This window comes from Rhinatrema bivittatum, chromosome 3, assembly GCF_901001135.1.
Source record: "Rhinatrema bivittatum chromosome 3, aRhiBiv1.1, whole genome shotgun sequence".
Classification (NCBI taxonomy): Eukaryota; Metazoa; Chordata; class Amphibia; order Gymnophiona; family Rhinatrematidae; genus Rhinatrema; species Rhinatrema bivittatum.
The window spans coordinates 147,647,351-147,667,353 of record NC_042617.1 but is presented as its reverse complement, the minus strand read 5'-3'; the positions used below and the strand labels follow the sequence as shown (position 1 = coordinate 147,667,353).

At 45.9% G+C, this 20,003-nt stretch overlaps 1 protein-coding gene across 1 annotated transcript in view; it reads right to left on the bottom strand.

Annotated features, from left to right (window-relative positions):
- FEZ2 (fasciculation and elongation protein zeta 2) overlaps positions 1-20,003 on the bottom strand; it is a 204,408-nt gene that overhangs the window by 64,913 nt on the left and 119,492 nt on the right. The window lies entirely within an intron of this gene.

Below are 20,003 nucleotides of genomic sequence, written 5' to 3'. Positions count from 1 at the left end.
AACTCCTATGGCCGGCAACTCTTGTAGTGGGCTATGCACTGGTGTGGAACTAGGTGGAGCTTCAGCCTTCAGGAATACCATTTTAGTCAGGAGATGTTCCAAGGCTCCTCCCCTGTCTTTAGGAGTAAAGGAGGCAAAGAACTTCTTCACCAACTCAGTGAGCTGATATACTTGATTCTATGGAAAGTTTAGGCTCTTAGGTACTCCATGCTAGGATGAGGTGCTGCCAAAGAAGCAGAGAAAAAGTTCTGATTTTCAGCGAGGCAAAGAAACATTCAGTGCAAAATGTCTAAAGAAAGGGTCACACATCCATAGTCAGACTGAGGGGCTCCCGAGGTAACATATGTGCAGGAACCATCACACATGCTCAGCAAGACTTTTAAGTTTTGAGAGATGGGTCTTTTCAGTGTCATTGGATAGTCACCCGCATATCATGGCTAATTCAGCCATGCTTGTTTATGAAGAGCAACTAGCAACTCTGTCTGGCAGACTGCAAGTAACTGTAATAATTATTAGTTCTAGTGAGAATACAGGTGCTCGCATAGCTGGGTCTGTCTGATAGGCTATGCAGGGAACCTAAGAGGATCATTAATAATGGTAGTTGTTTAGATCAGGCTGTGGTAATAGAATCAAACTAGCAGCAGGGTCTGTCTGGCAGGTTATGCAGGGGACATAGGAGGGCTGGATGTTTCAGTAATGACCATGCTAATATTGCTGGCTATTTAGATTATTAGAGTTTTGTGGTTAGACACAAGAAAAGTGTGTGCAAAAGGGAACCAAGAGCACACCTTGCATGCTCATCTTCTTCAACTGTCTACTACATTACTATGACTCAATACATTAACAAATTATACTGTACTCATCATTTGTAAAATTCTTTAGCTCTTTTCCTGAAACTCCGAGAACATCCATGCTTGGAACATTGTCACAAATTAACTCGTGTAATAATATTTGACTGGTTCATTTGGATTATGATGGCATGTATGACAACACAGCAATACAGACCAATCAGCTCTAATGAATATGATGCAATTTATGTGTTTCTGCTGCAGTGGCTTAGACAGAACCAAATTTTTTTTTTTTGGGGGGGGGGGCCCCAAGGTTAACATGGGTGGGCAGTAGATATACAAGTCTGAACACCACAAGTTTTATAAATAATGCTTTAGAGTGCACCTGACAATTTAAGTAGCCTATGGCAGCCATCATGCATCATGAGTGACACTTCAAAATATTTTAACTCAATTATTTCAAGTATTATCAACACATGATTTTAATAGACCAGATTTCTTTAGGAAACTAGGATGAAAAAAAAATACACAAAGCTTCCTTTGTAATCAGCTCAGTGTTCTGCCTCTGCAATGTATGTATATGTTTCTTTGTTACCCTATAATACTGCTTAGCTTAGAGTCTCTGCAGGGTTTAAGAGCTCTTTTTCCTGGCTGGCTGTTATTTGAATGATTCTGAGCTCTACACTGGATCTATGAGGAGCTCTATACTGGATCTATGAGTAAAGACTAAAGAGGTTAGTACTTTTCAGCTTGGAGAAGAGACGGCTGAGGGGGGATATGATAGAGGTGTTTAAAATCAAGAGAGGTCTAGAACGGGTAGATGGGAATCGGTTATTTACTCTTTCGGATAATAGAAAGACTAGGGGGCACTCCATGAAGTTAGCGTGTGGCACATTTAAAACTAAACGGAGAAAGTTCTTTTTCACTCAACACACAATTAAACTCTGGAATTTGTTGCCAGAGGATGTGGTTAGTGCAGTTAGTATAGCTGTGTTTAAAAAAGAATTGGATAAGTTCTTGGAGGAGAAGTCCATTACCTGATATTGAGTTGACTTAGAAAATAGCCACTGCTATTACTAGCAACAGTAACATGGAATAGACTTAGGGGTAGATTTTAAAAGCCCTATGCGCGTAAATCCTGCTGGATTTATGCGTGCAGGGCACTCGTGCACCGGCGTACCTATTTTGCATAGGTTGCCAGCGCGCGCAAAGCCCCGGGGCTTGCTAAAACGGGCGGTCCGGGGGGCGTGTCTGCGGTCCGGGGGCATGGCCGAGTGCCCCGACACAGTGGCCTGTGTTGGGGCCTGGCCAGCCGGCGCGCAGGGGAGGGGGGGGGGGGACGCCAAAAAAAAAAAAGTTCCCTCCGAGGCCGCTCCGATTTCAAAGCAGCCTCGGAGGGAATGGAGGCAGGCTGCACGGCTCAGCGCACGCAGGCTGCTGAATTTGCGCAGCCTTACGCGTGCCGACCCCGGATATTAAAAGATATGCACGGCTATGCGCGTATCTTTTAAAATCTGGCATACTTTTGTTCGCGCCGGTTGCGCGAACAAAAGTACACGCGCGCGTATTTTTTTTTTAAATCTGCCCCTTAGTTTTTAGGCCAATCCAGGCCATAAGAACCTTGCCAGGTTCTTATGGCCTGGATTGGCCACTGTTGGAAACAGGATACTGGGCTTGATGGACCCTTGGTCTGACCCAGTATGGCATTTTCTTATGTTCTTGTTCCCTCTCTCTTCCTATTGGTCCCTTGACCAAAAGCAGCCTAGGACCGACTCATTTCCTGTGTTATTTTCAGTTGGAAAAAAAGCTCTTGGCAAGTTAACAGTTCTTCTATATCTTCTATAATACAAGCTCCTAGAAGTATCTTTCACCTTATTGCCCATCTGTTACTATTCTCTACAATTCACTAGTGGTTACAACTTCTACTTCAACTGTAGTTCGCTTCATCTGATTACTGAACTTCCAGAGAATCATAACAGCCTATCCAGGCTGCAGCCCGTAAGACTATACTTGTCGCCTTTCAAGTCAGTGAGTGTGGAACTGTTTCTTAATTCTAATAAATATTGTTTGGAATTCAAGAGCTGAGTTCTTGGGAAGCTGGGAAAAAAGGTTTAACTGACTGTTTAGCTATCCAAGCAAAGACAAATTATTTGTGAGCACAGTACAGTGAAAGAGCATATGAAGAATTAAAGGAGATAATCAAGTATGCACTGGAGGTCTAGCTGTATAGACTTGTCTAGAGTAAATTTAGAAAATTCCCCTCTGCCAAATTAAAATAGACTGTGGTTTACTGCTTGCATCTTTCTGCTGTTTAAACTCTGCCAGGGAGAAGTTTTCAAATCCTGCCGTTACCCTCACCAGACTGCAATTGCTTAACAACCTGAAGAAGCTTGCAATCAATATTGCCACTTGTTCAGCTGCAGAGAGCTGTATCTGGATATTGCCAGTGTTTATCATTGTTTCAAAGAAACAAGCCGTGATCACGCCGGCTCCATCAGCAGGTCTTGAAACCTCAGCCCGAAGTGGTGAGTAGTGCTGAACCAGCACTCCCACTCTTTTGAATTAAAAAATAAATAAATAAATAAAAATTCCTTTTCCTTTGGGTGAATTTAAAGCAGCGAAGCTTTACCCCTAGCAATCAGGTTCACATCCAGTATATTGCAGTTTTTGTTTCAGCGCTGATGACTGCTGTTGAGTAGTGCTTGCTGCACTCCCGTTTAAAAAAAAAAAAAAAGCGGCTTAAAAGAAGTGTTAATTAAAAGAAAATTAAGCTCTTAGTTTTCTGTGGAGGATTTTTTGCAGGACTTTTGGTTCATCGGTTCAGCAGGCTCTAATATTACAGCTGCCCGCTGCTTTCACAGCTCATCCCGCTGTGCACTCGCTCAGGTTCCGTGGCCACGCTCATTAAAAAAAAAAATAATAATAATTTACATTCTGCTTTCTATTTTATTCTCATTCGGCCAATACGTGTCTGGGTCAATGTTCCCTCTAAGCTGCGCAATTGCGCGGCCGCACATAAGTTAAATTCCTGCCGCGCACATGTTTTTATCTGCTGCGCAAAAAAAAAAGTATAAATTTACGGATTTCAATGGCAAAATTGTAACGAGTTTCAGTAATAATAGACGTGTTAGTATGGTGCTACAAAAATTTATATTTTCTTATCGACAGCGCATTAGTCATACTTTCGTTGATTTCCGTTTCCTGTTTTCCGTTTCCTGTTGATTGTGTGGTGTGGCGAACGGCGTTCACGAGAAAGGGTATAGGCACTGGCAGACAGAAGATAGCGGAAAATTATGTCGAAACGTGACTTCAAAGACGGAAGAAACGATAAAAGTTTGACTAAGAAAGCGAGATTGAACTTTAAGGTCGAATGGCTCAAAGAATTTGTAGAAGCCAATATGCCGGAGTGCGTCGGCAAACAGCGAACGATTCTTGGAAATATTTTTAATTTCAACTCTGAGAACTCTGTTGTCTGTGACATCTGCAAACTGGCGAATGCCCATTGTGCTTTCGCCCAAGGAAAACAGTGGGACGAATGGAAACTGGATTATTTAAAGTGACATTTACTCCAGAAAGCTCATGTTCAGTCTGTCTATTTGCTAAGAAGTCAGCGTCGGGGAACACTTCGGGCATTGCTGAAAGAAACTACTGAAGAAAAGAAGACAAAAACTGAAATTTCTGAAAGAAAGTCTGCTTCCAGAGAGGAGGTAAAAATTCTAATTGATAATGTCCTCCTTGCCATAAAATTGAATTCTTCGATGCTATCTGTTCAGGAAATTCACAATCACATTGGAAAATATGTAAAAATACCGGAATCTTGGAGAAGTAAAAATTATGCGTTTGAATTTCTAGAGTGCATAAACTCAGTAATACAAAGAGATATGATAAATGATTGGCGCCAGTCGTCATTCCACACTCTCATAATTGATGAGAGTACAGACATTACCGTGACAAAAATGTTAATTCTTTATGTAAAATTTTGAAAAGAAGATGAAGCTGCTTACTGTACTTATTTTGCTGGAATTCTGAAGCTGACAGAATGTAACAGTGCAGGTATTGTGACAGCCATTACCAATTTCTACCAACAGAACAATCTTGACTTGAGCAAAATGGTAATGTTCACGTCTCACGGGGCTTCTGTGATGCTCGGGAAATATAATGATGTTGCTGCAATACTTCGACGATCTAACAAACATTTGCTTGAGCAACATTGCGTGGCACACAGAGAGGATTTAAGACTTGATGATGCTTGGAAGCATGACGCTGTGTTGAAAGATATAGAAACTCTAACTCGAACAGTTTACACGATTTTTAGTCGGTCGTCTGTGAAGAAATCCAGGTTTGAGGAACTTTGTCAGGCATCAGAACATGATGCAGTTGCATTCAGGCCCCTTAATGAAGTCAGGTGGTTGTCTCGACATTTTGCTGTGAATGCCTTAGTCAAGAACTACGATATGCTGATTCAATATTGCAGAGAACGGACAGAAGACGATGACCCAATACACAAATACTGCTTAGACAAGTTGACAAAACCTGAGTATCATGTTACCATCTTTACTTTACATGATGTATTAGGAGAGTTGGCAGAGTTGTGTAGACGTCTTCAGAGGAGCAATCTACAACTGTTGAGGCGTTCCAGATGACAAAAGCCAAAATAATGAAACTTCGATCACAGTATCTTGGTGACACCATTCATTTCTCAGGGGAAGTTCGTAATGTTATAGCAACGTATTCTTCTGTCAACACCACTGCTGTCATCCATTTCATAGATTGTGTCTATGATCACTTTAGCAGTAGATTTCCTGAAGATGAACTTGGCGAATGGTCAGTCTTTGATAAAGATTCCTTTGCATCTGTTGAAAATGTTAAGAATTTTTTATTTGGTTCTGACAAAATTGAAATACTGGCAGCTAGATACTGCACCTTGCTAAACAAGCCAGAAGTTGTTCTTAAGAAGAATTTGGTTGCTCAGTATGTGGACTTTAAATTCATCATGAGTGAAAAATTGGCACAAGGTGCACTGAAGAATTTTGACGACATGATTGTTTATATTAGGCAGCAGGATGGGTTTTCTGACTTAGGCCAATTGCTTGACATTTGTGGAACTTTCCAGGCGTCTAGCGCAGATTGTGAGAGAGGTTTCAGTCTCATGAATCAGATTAAAACAAAGACCAGAAATCGGCTAGAAGTCAACCATCTGGACAACCTCATTAGGATAAAACTATATTTAATTTCAGGACAAGCAGTTAATTTGGATGATGTGTATTCATTTTGGAAGAACTGCAAAGGACGACGAAATACTTCTATGGTTGATGTAATGTAATGTTTTCTCTTTCAGCTTTCTGCAAGGATCATATGTTGAGAAATTTTGCACAATAAAATTGACATGTGAAAGTTTTGCACATTAGTTTCAATTTTTGACCACATGCCACCAAACCTTAGAGGGAACATTGGTCTGGGTTGTGTTTACTGTAAGGCGGCTGTAGCTTTCCAGGCCCCTGGGCAGTGCACTATGGTGGTTTTAGGCACCCCCATCCGGGAAATGCCCAAAGGTCTGGAACCCTCTGGTCCTGACTCCATGGCCCCCTCCTGCCCACTGGTGTTTCTGACTGCAGGGGGCTAGAAGCTGACGAGGAGGAGGTAGGGCACCTGGGCCACCTCAAGGAGCAAAAGTGGTTAAAAGGGAACTGTGAAGCGCAGGGAAAAGGTCAGAAAGACTCAAAACAAAAGCGTATTTCGGCTAATTCAGCAATACAAAGGGGCCAAGGAGGAAAAGTGTCTGAGGGTAGCAGCAGTGGTGTCTGTTCTCAGCACTGAAATGACAGTTCGCCCCCGAAGAAATTATGGATAAGGTGGTTATCCAGACGCAAGCCATCCCGCCTATCCTCCCCTAATGTGGTACCTGATGCAGGTGCGCAAAGTCCAGTGGGCCGCGCAGAACATGCCTCAGCATCTTTTCAAAATCCCAGGGTCAGGAAACAGGGGGGCGGATTTTAAAAGGCCTGCGCGCGTAAATCCTTCCGGATATACGCGTAAGTCCCAGGGTTTTTTAAAAGGGGCGGGAGGGGGCGTGTCGAGGGGGCGTGGTAGAATGACGCGGCATTTCAGGGGCGTGACGTGGCATTTTGGGGGCGGCGGTGCGGGCGTGGTTTCGGCCCGGGGGCGTTCCGGGGGCGTGGCCGAGGCCTCCGGACCAGCCCCCCGGGACCGGAACACGGAGCGGGGCAGCCGGCCGGCGCGCGCAGATTTAAGTCAGCTTTTCGCAGGCGTAAATCGTGGAATAAAGGTAAGGGGGGGTTTAGATAGGGCCGGAGGGGTGGGTTAGGTAGGGGAAGGGAGGGGAAGGTGGGGGGAGGGCGAAGGAAAGTTCCCTCCGAGGCCGCTCCGAAATCGGAGCAGCCTCGGAGGGAACAGGCAGCGCGCGCTGGGCTCAGCGCGCGCAGGTTGCACAAATGTGCACCCCCTTGCGCGCGCCGACCCCGGATTTTATAAGATATGCGCGTATCTTATAAAATCCAGCGTACTTTTGTTTGCGCCTGGTGCGCAAACAAAAGTGCGCAATTTTTTAAAATCTACCCTAGGGTCAGGAACTCCTGTAGCTCAAGTGATGAGATATAATACAGATCCCCATCCTGGCCAGTCTTCCGCTCACCATCTGAGCTTTTCCATTCCAGTCCTGGTCCATGGTACAGGCCATACCGGTGGCCCACCTTCGGACACTTTCATGTATCATTTGGGATACAGGCCTTTCGTTGTCGATCCCCAGCCCAGACGAGAAAAAATAGTCTTGCTATTCCCCACTGCATGTAGATATCCACCATACCCATACCGGGATTTCTCACCATGTTTGTTGTTCACATGCATCTGGTGTTACAGGGTACAGTTCGGCATTCTTTTCCTGGGTAGAGTAGGAGGAGCGCGATATCTGTCCCACATGGCCTGGTACTGCTGGTCATTATTAGGTGGCTTTTCCTTTACTCCCATCTGGTAATTGTGTGACAAGGGGCGGGAAGAGGACAGCAGCTGGGCTGATCCTTGGCCTCATCCACATTGAGCGCCTGCATTCGCAACTACAACAAAGTGAAGGCATTTCTCATTGCTAACCATTGCTCCGTCACCAGGTTTTGGAGGACCTCTTGATTAATTACATATTGCATGCCAAACAGCAGGGATTGCCCAGGAACATGGTTCGTTCATACCTATCTGCTAGTTCTCTCGAAGCGAGAAATGGGCTGCACAAATCAGTACTTGTTAAGGGGAAAGTGACATTCTGCTCCCAGAAAGTTATTATTATTGGCAGTGGAAATCAATACATCTAGGTATACAAACCGGTGCTTTTTAATATATTTATAAATGATCTGGAAAGGGGTACAACGAGTGAGGTGATCAAATTTGTGGATGACACAAAATTATGCAGAGTGGTTAAATCTCATGCAGATTGTGATGAATTGCAGGAGGACCTTGCAAGACAAAGACTGGGCTTCCAAATAGCGGATAAAATTTAAAGTGGACACGTGCAAAGTGATGCATATACGGAAAAATAACCTTTGCTGTAGTTACACAAATGTTAGATTTTATCCTAGGAGTTACCACCCAAGAAAGATCTAGGCGTCATAGTGGATAATACATTGAAATAGTCTGCTCAGTGTGCTGTGGAGATCAAAAAAGCAAACAGAATGTTAGGCATTATTAGGAAGGGAATGACAAAACAGAGGATGTCATAATGCCTCTATCACCCTATGGTGAGATCACACCTTGAATACTGTATGCAATTCTGGTCAGCACATCTCAAAAAGGATATAGATGCACTAGAGAAAGTGCAGAGAAGGGCAACCAAAATGATAAGGGGCATGGAACGGCTGCCCTATGAGAAAAGGCTAAAGAAGTTAGGTCTGTTCAGTTTGGAGAAGAGACGACTTGGGGGGGGGGGGGGGGAATATGATAGAAGTCCACAAAATAATGAAAGGAGAAAGTTAATTTAAATCTGTTATTTACTCTCTCAGATAATAGAAGGACCATGAAGTTAGCAAGAAGCCCATTTAAAACAAATCGAAGAAAATTCTTTTTAGCTTTGGAATTCACTGCCAGATGATGTGGTTACAGTAGTTAGTGTAACTGGGTTTTAAAAGGTTTGGATAAGTTCCTACAAGAAAAATCCATAAACCGCTGTTATGATAATTAATAAGCAATAGTAGATTGTGATTTATCTAATGCTTGGGTACTTGCCAGGTACTTGTTACTTGGATTGGCCACTGTTGGAAACAGGATACTGGGCTTGATGGACCCTTGGTCTGACCCAGTATGGCATATCTTATGCTGTTAAATCAGATTCCTCCTAAATCTGTGGCAAAGCAGAGAAAACTTACAGTGGAACGTTTTCTGTTTCATTCATCTTAAGATTACTTGGCCATGAGTGAGAAATGTTTCAGAACTTTCTCTGAGATAAGAGGGAGCTGCGATAGCTACAGAAATTTTACTGATACGTAATTGATATTTTCAGGTGAAGAAAAAATTATTCACTTAGGAAAATCGTATTTCCCCCTACCCTTCTTAATTGCAACTAAGAATACAATGTTTGGTTGTTTGTGTGACAGTGATCTACGTAAGATACAACGCTTCAGAATAGATTTAACACTGCCTGCATCAAATTGCAATGTGAACATGCTCATGCAAACATGTTTGTAAGGTCGTAAGTTTGTTTGCGTTTCAGATTGCTCTGAAACAGGCTGCGCGAGGCAGTACTTCTCTATAAAAAAAAAAAAGTGAAATTCTAGGTGGGGCTAGGTAGCCCTCTCTACCTCGGAGAGTCACACAGAGACCACTCACCCATGACCTACGTTTATGGCTTTAGTGCGTCTTGCCTTGTTAGCAGGCGAATGTGACGCTACGCTCTTCTGGGTTGCATGCACACTGGCATTTTTCGAAGCCTGGCGCATTAGCGAGTTTACAGCTCCATTGCGTAATGCATCACAGCTAAGTGGCTTAAAGCGAGAACACCTTATACCTAAGGTTAACACTCCAGCACATTTCCCCTGCGTGGAGAGTGTCTGGCGCAAGTGAAGATTAGCTTCTCTTTCCATTCACTGCTGTCGTCAGATGTCATTCGGGGTGAATAGTTGGCTACTCATCAATCACACATGCCCGAAAAATGACTAGCAATGGGAAATTTGAGCTGGATTATCAAATGCCTCATTTAAGGAGACACGCAATGTCACCAACTCTGGCCCTTGATGCAGTCATGAAGAGCGAGTCCAACAGCAGGCCAATTAGGGAAGACCTGGCCTATGGTCTAAGTCCCTACCCTAGACCGGTTGCATCGATAATATTCAAGTATACTCTGATGCGTCAGGAGGCAGTGGTTTAATGTTATGTCAAAGAAGCTTGGTGCGCACCCCACCAGCCAGACCACTAGACACTGGACAGCGGGTCGACCAACCAGGAACTTCACAGCCATCTTCCCACTGTAGTTGGCACGCACATCTAGGACAATGTGCTTAGTTGTCGATGGGGGTCTTTTTGGCATGGCAATGCATTGACTGTCCAGTCAGCATGAACGAGCAGGCTTCCAGGAGCCCTGGCATCAGAGTTGCAGTGGGACTTCATGTTGTGTGGTGTTGCATGTGCATGAACATTGTGGCTCAAGCAAGACTTGTTCTTGGAATGTGCGGTGAGAATGCAGATTCTCTAGCTGCATGAGCGGAGCTGAGCATCAGAGAGATACTCAGGCAGCTATGGTCCTTTGGAACCAGAGGGCATGAGATGGGAGGTTCTTCAATGCGATACCGGGTTCCAAAGGGGTCTCTTTATTAGCTGCATAGTGCATGCTAAACATTAGGGACCATCTTATAACATGGTACGTTTACACCTTGCTACTCGAAGCTGAGAACAGCCCACGCAGATCAGTATTTTGCTGTCAAGGGGGTATTGCAGGGCCTTGCCATGGAACCCTCTTGCCGCGGCATTACACGTGGAAACCAGAAACCGCTGACGCATGACCTCCCATTACCGCCTTGGCGCCTCCTCTCAGCCCGACGTGCTAAGACCAATGTCTCATGACCTCTGGTTGCTGCTTCAGAGTGTTCTGCCTGGGGCAGCAGCGGGCAAGTGCGAGCTTACGTTCCTCCAGATTGCCTGTGCACTTGTAGTCCTTGGAGCTTCACGTGTCAGCGAATTACAGAGCCTCCGCAGAACTCATTATAGCTGTGAGGCTTGCGGCGGAGGATGTCAGTGTCACAAACAGTCCAGGACTGATCACTGTGCATGCAGTATACTCATCATGCTCATCAATCTGACAAGGTTGGTGGGCTGACTGCCCAGGACCCCTCTGGTAAAGGCACTCATAAGGGGGGCTTGTGGGGAGTGAGACCCTGTTCAAGGGGCACATGGCCTTGGGGCCACGTCTTGGAGCTTGGGCCATGGGTGCTAATGTCAGGCCCGGGGATTAGGTCTTGACAGATAAACAGCTGGACACATCTGTGAGGGGCCGTGGGGATTCCTGCTGCGTGGAGGGCTGCCCAGGACCCCTCTGGTGAAGGCGATCATAGGGGAGCCACCCCTGGGCACTTGGGTTGTCAGAAAAGGATGGATAATAAAATGGCTTGGCACCAGCTCTGGCCCATGCTGCAGTCCGGAAGAGCGAGCCCAACACCGCCTGACCTTATCATATACCTTGGTAGCAATGATTTAGGCAATGACGTCAGCATCGCTCTGCTGAACATGATCACTGTAGACTTGAGCTGCCTTGCCTCATCTGGTCAGTCCTTGCTTCATTGTGGCCATCCTCAAAATCTGCTGGCCCAAAATCATACCTCAACATAGCATGATGTGCACTGGATGAGGAGGAAGGTACTGTGCCAAGTTCAGTCAGCAGGTAATACAAAGCCATACAACACCTGGGTGGATGAATGGGTTGACGGACATTGTGCACAATTACATGCCTAGAAGGAGTACACTTGTTGAACTTGGGACATGATCTCTCCTGCAAGCTATGTAGAGCTATTCATCGATCTGATGCAGGAGCTATAGCTGATGTTTGGGGGTGCCCGTCACACGTGGGTGGAAGGGTACTTCCATGCTCAAACAGGCCAGGCTCCTGTGGCGGCGGGGACAGAGACCAGGAAAGCATTTGTAAATGCAGAGGCAATAGAAGGAAGCTGGGAGGTACCAGTATGTTTGATAGAGGTCTAAGGACCATCAATTGCTTGCCACGGATGATCAATGTTGGGCCTGGGCTCAGACATCCAGATGGCTGGATATATGGGGAGGGGTTCCGGCAGGGCTTGCTTTGTGGCAGCCAGGCCGAGATCCCCTCTGGCAGATGGGTTCCGGTGGGGGCTTGCTTTGTGGTGGCTCGGGCCGAGATCCCATCTGGGTTTGGCAGTCACGACACTTGTTCCGGAGTCTCACTGGGTGGTTATCATAGTTTCAAAGAATGGCAGAAAATACTCCTTTAGTAAACGCAGTACTCTGGGAGTGCAGTCTCATTTGCATTTTCACAGTCACAGGAAACATGTTTTGACAGCCAAAGAGAATCATAAATCTGAAAAGGCTGGTTATCTGGTGTTAAAAAGTTATGGGAAGAAACAGAATCTCAGATATAACCTTGCTAGCACCACTGTTATAGAAGAAATTCAGCAAGCCATAAGTCAACTCCAGTAAAATATATTGCATTTCTAACCTGAACCAATACCTGAGATAATACAGGGACATTGATTTAGAACAATTTGGTGCAGGGTACTACTGCACAAGCAAGGTAAAAAAATTTGAGAACAAAGGAAACTGCATTCCAGTATTCCAACCTTTCTAAATGCTCCACAAGCACTTCAAGGTCCCTGAAATCAGTGGGCTCAAACCTGTCCTCAGTGAGTGTGGCTGTTGCCAAGGCACGTGCAGAAGTGGAAGTTGCAAGGCACATGCTTCCTTTAGTAAACAAGAAGCTGCTGAAAAGTTAGCCAGTGCTAGAACTGAAGAACTGAAAGCTGCAACTGTTACTATGGTTACCACAGCAAAAGCTTGTATGCAGTAAGGCTGTTAGATGTTGAGCTAGAAATGCTACATCAAGAGAGAAAAGCAGCTACTACAGAAGCCCAAGCTAAGAGCCTTGAAGCCGATGTGGAACAGGAAAATGGGGAGAACCAGACTGATCAGGTTCTCTCATAATTTCTATTATGCTGAAGAGGATCCTATGTCCTAGTGCTTGCCTTTAGGTCACTAACTCTCACGACTGCAGCCAAGAGAAATAACAGATGCTGAGTCAATGCAGCCTGTCCATGAGATAGACACTACATCTAACAGAGTTCAACTCAATGCACACTACCATGGAGTTTAATTGCCACCACTGTGATTCACATGTTCATATGCTTATGGATGCACTACAATCTGATCACGATCCAAGTACACATGTGCAAAAAGACATTTTGCTCCCTTATGAGGAAAGACTAAAGAGGTTAGGGCTGTTCAGCTTGGAGACGAGACGGCTGAGGGAGGATACGATAGAGGTCTTTAAAATCATGAGAGGTCTAGAACAGGTAAATGTGAATCTGTTATTTACTCTTTCGGATAATAGAAGGACTAGGAGGCACTCCATGAAGTTAGCATGTAGCACATTTAAAACTAATTGGAGAAAATTCTTTCACTCAACGTACAATTAAACTGTGGAATTTATTGCCATGGGATATGGTTAGTGCAGTTAGTGTAGCTGGGTTTAAAAATAGGTTTGGATAAGTTCTTGGAGGAGAAGTCCATTACTTGCTATTAATCAAATTGACTTAGAAAATAGCTATTGCTATTTCTAGTATCAATAGCATTGCTATTTCTAGTATCAGTAGCATGGGATATACTTAGGTTTTGAGTACTTGCCAGGTACCTGTAAGCCTGGATTGGCCACTGTTCGAAACAGGATGCTGGGCTTGATGGACCCTTGGTCTGACCCAGTATGGCAATTTCTTATGTTCTTATATGGAACAGAGGACTAACTGAGATGGTCTGATAAGATGAATGACTTTGAAAACCGGAGGCGCAGGAAGAATTTGAGACTGGTTAGCTTTCCAGAGGGAGAGGAGGGTGCAGACCCCTTTGCATGATGAATACCAGAAGCCACGGATCTGTCTCGCCTGAAAATAGAAAAGGCACATCGTGCTTTGGCACTTCCCCCCACACTCCCCGTGCCCCAGAGGCCGACACAGGACTGATATTATGCAACTGTATACTTTTTAGGACGTGATGCATGTACTTGACAAGGCCTATACCAAGGGAGAGATAAGATACAAAAGACAGAAAATTTTCTTCCAAGATTTTTCAATTGCTTTACAAAAAAAAAAAGCAGCTATGTGCAAGTGAAGAAATCTTTACAACAAAGCAGTTTCTCATAAAAGGGGTTTCTCATATGCCCTACTCTATCCAACATGATTAAAGATCCTGGACAAGTACTGCATTTTTTAAATGCTGGCAGAAGTTCAGCGTTTCCTTGAACAAGCAGGAAAGGCATCAGTTGCTAAGAAAAAGAGGCTTGCTACTCTAAGATGAAGCCCTGCCAGAAGAATTAAGACTGTGGTTTTAATAGCACTTTTTCAGGGTCTGTTCCTTTCTCGTCGGGGACCAAGGAGCACTTCATGCGGCCTATATCATTCAGTCACAACTACTACATGATTCCAAACATGGGTTTTTTCTTAGCTGGATTTGGACTTTATCTTGTTTTTTTTCTTATTTTGGTTTTGGGTTTGGGGAGTGGACTGGAGTGGGGCACGGGATGGAAGGAGAAAGGGTGGGAATTGGTTTGAGTGAGGTTTTTGTGGAAACATGTTTGTGCGTTTGAGCTATTTTTTGTTCCACCTATATTTCTTCCCATGCACGAAGATCTTTGCAGAGTCCCTGATATTTACAGCACCATTGCACAGCAGCTGGGAAGTATGTGTATCCTAAGTTAGCCATTGCCGTGAGACTAGAGCTGTGCTGTTTCCTGGCCAGTATCAAGCATTTCCATCCGAGGTCTTAATTGTTATTGACTGTGCTGCTTTATTTTCTCATTGAGCTGGTATTTCTTGTCCCTTTGTTATTGTATCTCTGGCTTAGGAGGGTGCGATCTCACATGGAGTATATGGACTTGTGCACAATCTTTTTCAGGCAGCTTACAGCTCTTTTACTTCATTTTTCTCTTTATTGTTTATGCAGAGAGTGAAGCAAGGGAGGGATGGGGAGCTTGAAGAGGGAGAAAATTTGATTAAATTGGTTGAAATGGTTATGTGAGTTTGCTGTAGCAGAATCTATGCTCCAAGGGTTGTCCTGGAAAGGTAGCATGCTGGGTTCGCTTTTGTTTTCTATTCATGATGCCTGTGGAAAAAATATTAAGGGTAGTATATGGGGCTTTTTGCACTGTTCATCTTTTCTATGCTGTTTACATTTTGGGGGGTTAGGAGGGAATAGGAACCTGTATTTGGGTGGGGTTTGGTTGCAAAATAAAAACAAAATGGACGTGTTCTGAGGATGTCAGCGATGACTGCTCAATTTTGGTTTTTAACCCTGTTTCTTGGTATAGCAAATGTTGCTTACCTGATGTAACAGGTGTTCTCACAGGACAGCAGGATGTTAGTCATCACAAATGGGTGACATCGAGGATGGAGCCCAACCACGGAAAACTTCTGTCAAAGTTTCAGGAACTTTGACTGGCCCCTACTGGGCATGCCCAGCACGGCACTAACCCTGCAGCCAGCAGGGGTCTCCCTTCAGTCTTGTTTCAAAGCTACAGGCAGTGCAGAAAAATAAAATAAAAACGAACCCAACACCGCGGGGCGGCGGGCAGGTTTCGTGAGGACTAACATCCTGCTGTCCTGTGAGAACACCTGTTACATCAGGTAAGCAACATTTGCTTTCTCACAGGACAAGCAGGATGGTTGTCCTCACAAATGGGTGAGTGCCGAGCTGAGGATATCCTGAATTACACCAAATGTACCCAACGGCGTGCAACAGGCACAACAAGTGGGGTGGAATTTGGGGAAGGGCATCCGCACCCTACCGGGAAGGTGGAAGGGTGTTGGTACATCATGTTGGAAAAAGGTTACGCAAGACAGATTGGCCGAAGATGGAATCCTGTCTTCCAGCTTTGTCCAAACAATAGTGGGCTGCAAATGTATGGAGTGAACTCCAGGTGGCAGCCTTGCAGATGTCAGGAAGCGGCACCGATCGAAGGTGTGCTACTGAAGTCGCCATGGCCCTCACAGAGTGTGCTTTGACACGGTCTTGGAAAGGAATGCCAGCTTGCTCATAGCAAAAGGAAATGCAGTCCGCCAACCAGGAGGAAAGAGCCTGCTTACCCACAGGTTGTCCCAACTTGATAGGATGGAAAGAGACAAATAATTGAGTGCTCTTCCTGTGAGAAACTGTACGGTCTAGGTAAAAGGCTAGAGCCCGTTTACAGTCTAGGGTATGCAGAGTCTGTTCCCCGGAGTTGGAGTGGGGCCTGGGAAAAAAGATAGGTAGTATGATGGATTGATTGATGTGAAACTCCGAGACTACCTTAGGTAAAAATTTAGGGTGAGTGCGGAGTACCGCCCGGTCCTGCAGGAGTTTAGTGTAAGGCGGATAGGTGACTAGGGCCTGTAATTCACTAACCCTGCAAGCTGAAGTGATAGCCAAAAGGAATAACACTTTCCATGTGAGATATTTTAGGTCACAGGAGTGGAGAGGTTCGAAAGGTGGCTTCATAAGGCGACCAAGAACCAGATTAAGGTCCCAAGATGGGGCTGGAGGACGTAAAGGTGGCTTCAAATGGAGCAAGCCTTTAAGAAAGCGTGTTACAAGGGGCTGTACCGATATAGGAACACCCCCTATACCTTTATGGAAGGCGGCAACCGCACTGACATGCATTCTTATGGAAGAGGTCTTTAGGCCTGATTCCGATAGATGCCATAAATAGTCCAAGAATCTAGAGATTGGACAGGAAAGGGGATCAAGGGCCTGAGAAGCGCACCATGATGTGTACCTTTTCCATTTGTAGGAGTATGATCTTCTTGTGGAAGGCTTTCGTGAAGCTATCAGGACACGAGAAACTGAATCTGAAAGGTTAAATGGCTGAAGGACTAACCTTTCAACATCCATGCCGTCAGGGACAAGGCTTGGACGTTGGGACGGAGGAGGCATCCGTCGTTTTGAGTGAGCAGATGCGGGTCCTTTCCCAGAGGAATGTGCCTGCGGATGGAGAGATCCTGGAGTATGGGAAACCACACTTGGCGGGGCCAGTGCGGTGCTATCAGGATCATAATTCTCTTGTCCTGACGCAGCTTCACGAGAGTCTTTGACACAAGAGGAAGTGGAGGGAATGCATAGAGCAGACCGGTTGTCCACTTGAGGGAGAATGCATCTCTCGGTCGAGAGTGCTGGCTCCGAATGAGAGAGCAATAATTGTCCACTTTGTGGTTCTAAGGGGACGCAAAGAGGTCTATGTGGGGAGAACCCCACTTGTGGAACAGAGAGGTCGCTACCAGAGGATCGAGTGACCACTCGTGTGGGTGGAAGACACGGCTTAGCTGGTCTGCCAATACATTGTCTACTCCCGGCAGGTAGGTGGCCCTGAGGTACATGGAGTGGGAGAGGGCTTCTGCCCAAATTTGCGCAGCTTCCTGACACAACAGGAAGGAGCCTGTGCCTCCCTGCTTGTTTATGTGCCACATGGCCACCTGGTTGTCTGTCTGAATTAAAATTGCATGGTTTGACAGGCAAGTTTGAAAAGTCCTGAGAGCATAGCGAATGGCTTGCAGCTCCAGGAAATTGATCTGGTGTTTGGCTTCCTCTAGTGACCAGAGTCCTTGAGTTTGTAGAGTGTTTACATAGGCTCCCCAACCGATGTTGGAAGCGTCGGTGGTGAGGATTAATTGGGGATTTGGTGGAAGAAAGGGCAAGCCCTGTAGGAGGTTGCACTGATTCGCCCACCAGGCAAGAGATAGACGGAGCATGTTCGTGACGCGAACAATGGAGGATAGAGGCTGAATAGCTTGGGTCCATTGTGATCGTAGAGTCCATTGTGTGACTCTCATGGCCAGACGAGCCATGGGATAGATCCACCAGACAGGCTGATTGCAGTGAACACTGTAAGTCCCACATTTTCCAGGAGAGTGGTTTTCTTGAGGCTTGGCTTATTAGATACCCACACAACAGGACTTTCACTTTTCACTTGCAAGGCATAACTCCTACAGCAAATTGGATTTCTTTTTGTGCTCTGAGAGTTAGCAAATGTTGCTTACCTGATGTAACAGGTGTTCTCACAGGACAGCAGGATGTTAGTCCTCACAAATGGGTGACATCATCAGGATGGAGCCCAATCACGGAAAACTTCTGTCAAAGTTTCCAGAACTTTGACTGGCCCCTACTGGGCATGCCCAGCATGGCACCAACCCTGCAGCCAGCAGGGGTCCCCCTTCAGTCTTGTTTCAAAGCTACAGGCAGTGCCAAAAAATAAAATAAGAAAACTAACCCAACACCGCGGGGTGGTGGGCGGGTTTCGTGAGGACTAACATCCTGCTGTCCTGTGAGAACACCTGTTACATCAGGTAAGCAACATTTGCTTTCTCACAGGACAAGCAGGATGGTAGTCCTCACAAATGGGTGAGTACCGAGCTGAGGATGTCTGAACGTGCACCAAATGTACCCAATGGCGTGCAACAGGCACAACAACTGGGGTGGAATTTGGGAAGGACATCCGCACCCCACCGGGTAGGCAGAAAGGTGTTGGTACGTCATGTTGGAAAAAGGTTACGCAGGACAGATTGGCCGAAGATGGAATGCTGTCTTCCGGCTGTGTCCAGGCAGTAGTGGGCTGCAAATGTATGGAGAGAACTCCAGGTGGCAGCCCTGCAGATATCAGGAAGCGGCACCGAGCGAAGGTGTGCTACTGAAGTCGCCATGGCCCTCACAGAGTGTGCTTTAACACGATCTTGAAAAGGACCCCGACTGTCCATCCGAGCCCCCCCGTGGCGAACGCCCTACTCGCCTTCCATTTGGATCGCTTATATTTCAGAACCTTGCGTAAAAGAAGCGCGAAATCGGAAGAAAAGGAAGCCTCCGAACCCGAAGAAGCCTCCTCTAAACTAACTTCCACGGGCGATGCAGCCCCCCACGAGGGGCCGCTGCTGTGGGGAAAGCGCGGGAGGCATGCCGCCATTATCGGCAGCCTTCCGCGTGGCCTCCCGAACTGCACTCAAAATGGCCACCGTTCCCGTGCTAAGCGGGAACGGCTCAGCACTGCCTTCCCCGTTCTGCTCGGCGTGCGGCAACGCTATCGCCAGCCGAGACCGGCCCCCCCCCCCCCCGACCGGTCTCGGACGGCCCCTCGCCGCCCGAAACACAACTGGAGCAGATGCGCGCGGCAAGAAGATCCCCTCGGCATCCGCGAAACGTCAACAGAGCCGGATTAAAACTAATCAAAATTAATTAAAATTTAATTAAATGCCTCGAACGGCGAACGAAGTACGGAGAGTCAGCGTGGCCAAGCAGAAGAAAAAACACCACTTCTTTTTTTTTTTTTTTTTTAAACTTGCCGCCGCTGTCCCTGGTCCTGAGCCTCCTGCTCCAGCGGGGGTGAGTGAACCGGGCTCCCCGGTGTCACCCCCGATGCTGCTACCAGAGGAAGGCCGGGTCCTCGACCCTTAGCAGCGGCCTCAACCAGGGGGGGATGGTCCCCTCAGAACCTTCCAACCCCCCTGGGAGGTTCCCAGGGCGAGGGAGTCTTCTGACCTTCTTTTCCTCTCCTGTCTTGTATAATTATTATTATTATTTATTTTTTTTTAAACTTCTTAACCAACCAAAGAAAAAACCAGATTCCTGACTAACTACCAAGCTACCCAGGATCCCAGAGACTGTGGGTGAACCTGCCCCATCTGCTGGAGACAGAGTAAGACTGAGGGGCTGTGGGTGGCGCCTTACTATATGTAGGGGAGCCCGACGGGTCTTGCTCTGTCTCCATCTGCTGGCGCGGAGTCACAACCCAGGTGTCTGGACTGATCCGGGTACGTACAGGGAAAATGTTTTTGTTTCAAGATTTTCCTGTATAAGTAATGGTTTACTTATAATTTGATTAATTATGCAGCTTGATGTAGTCAGTATTTAATTTTCATTTTAAAAAGAGCATGATAGTGTGTCTACTTATGAGCAGAGCACCTGGTTTCCTATGGCAGATTTTTCTTTGACAAGTTTGAAAATTCTATGGTAAATATTTTAAGATTCTGT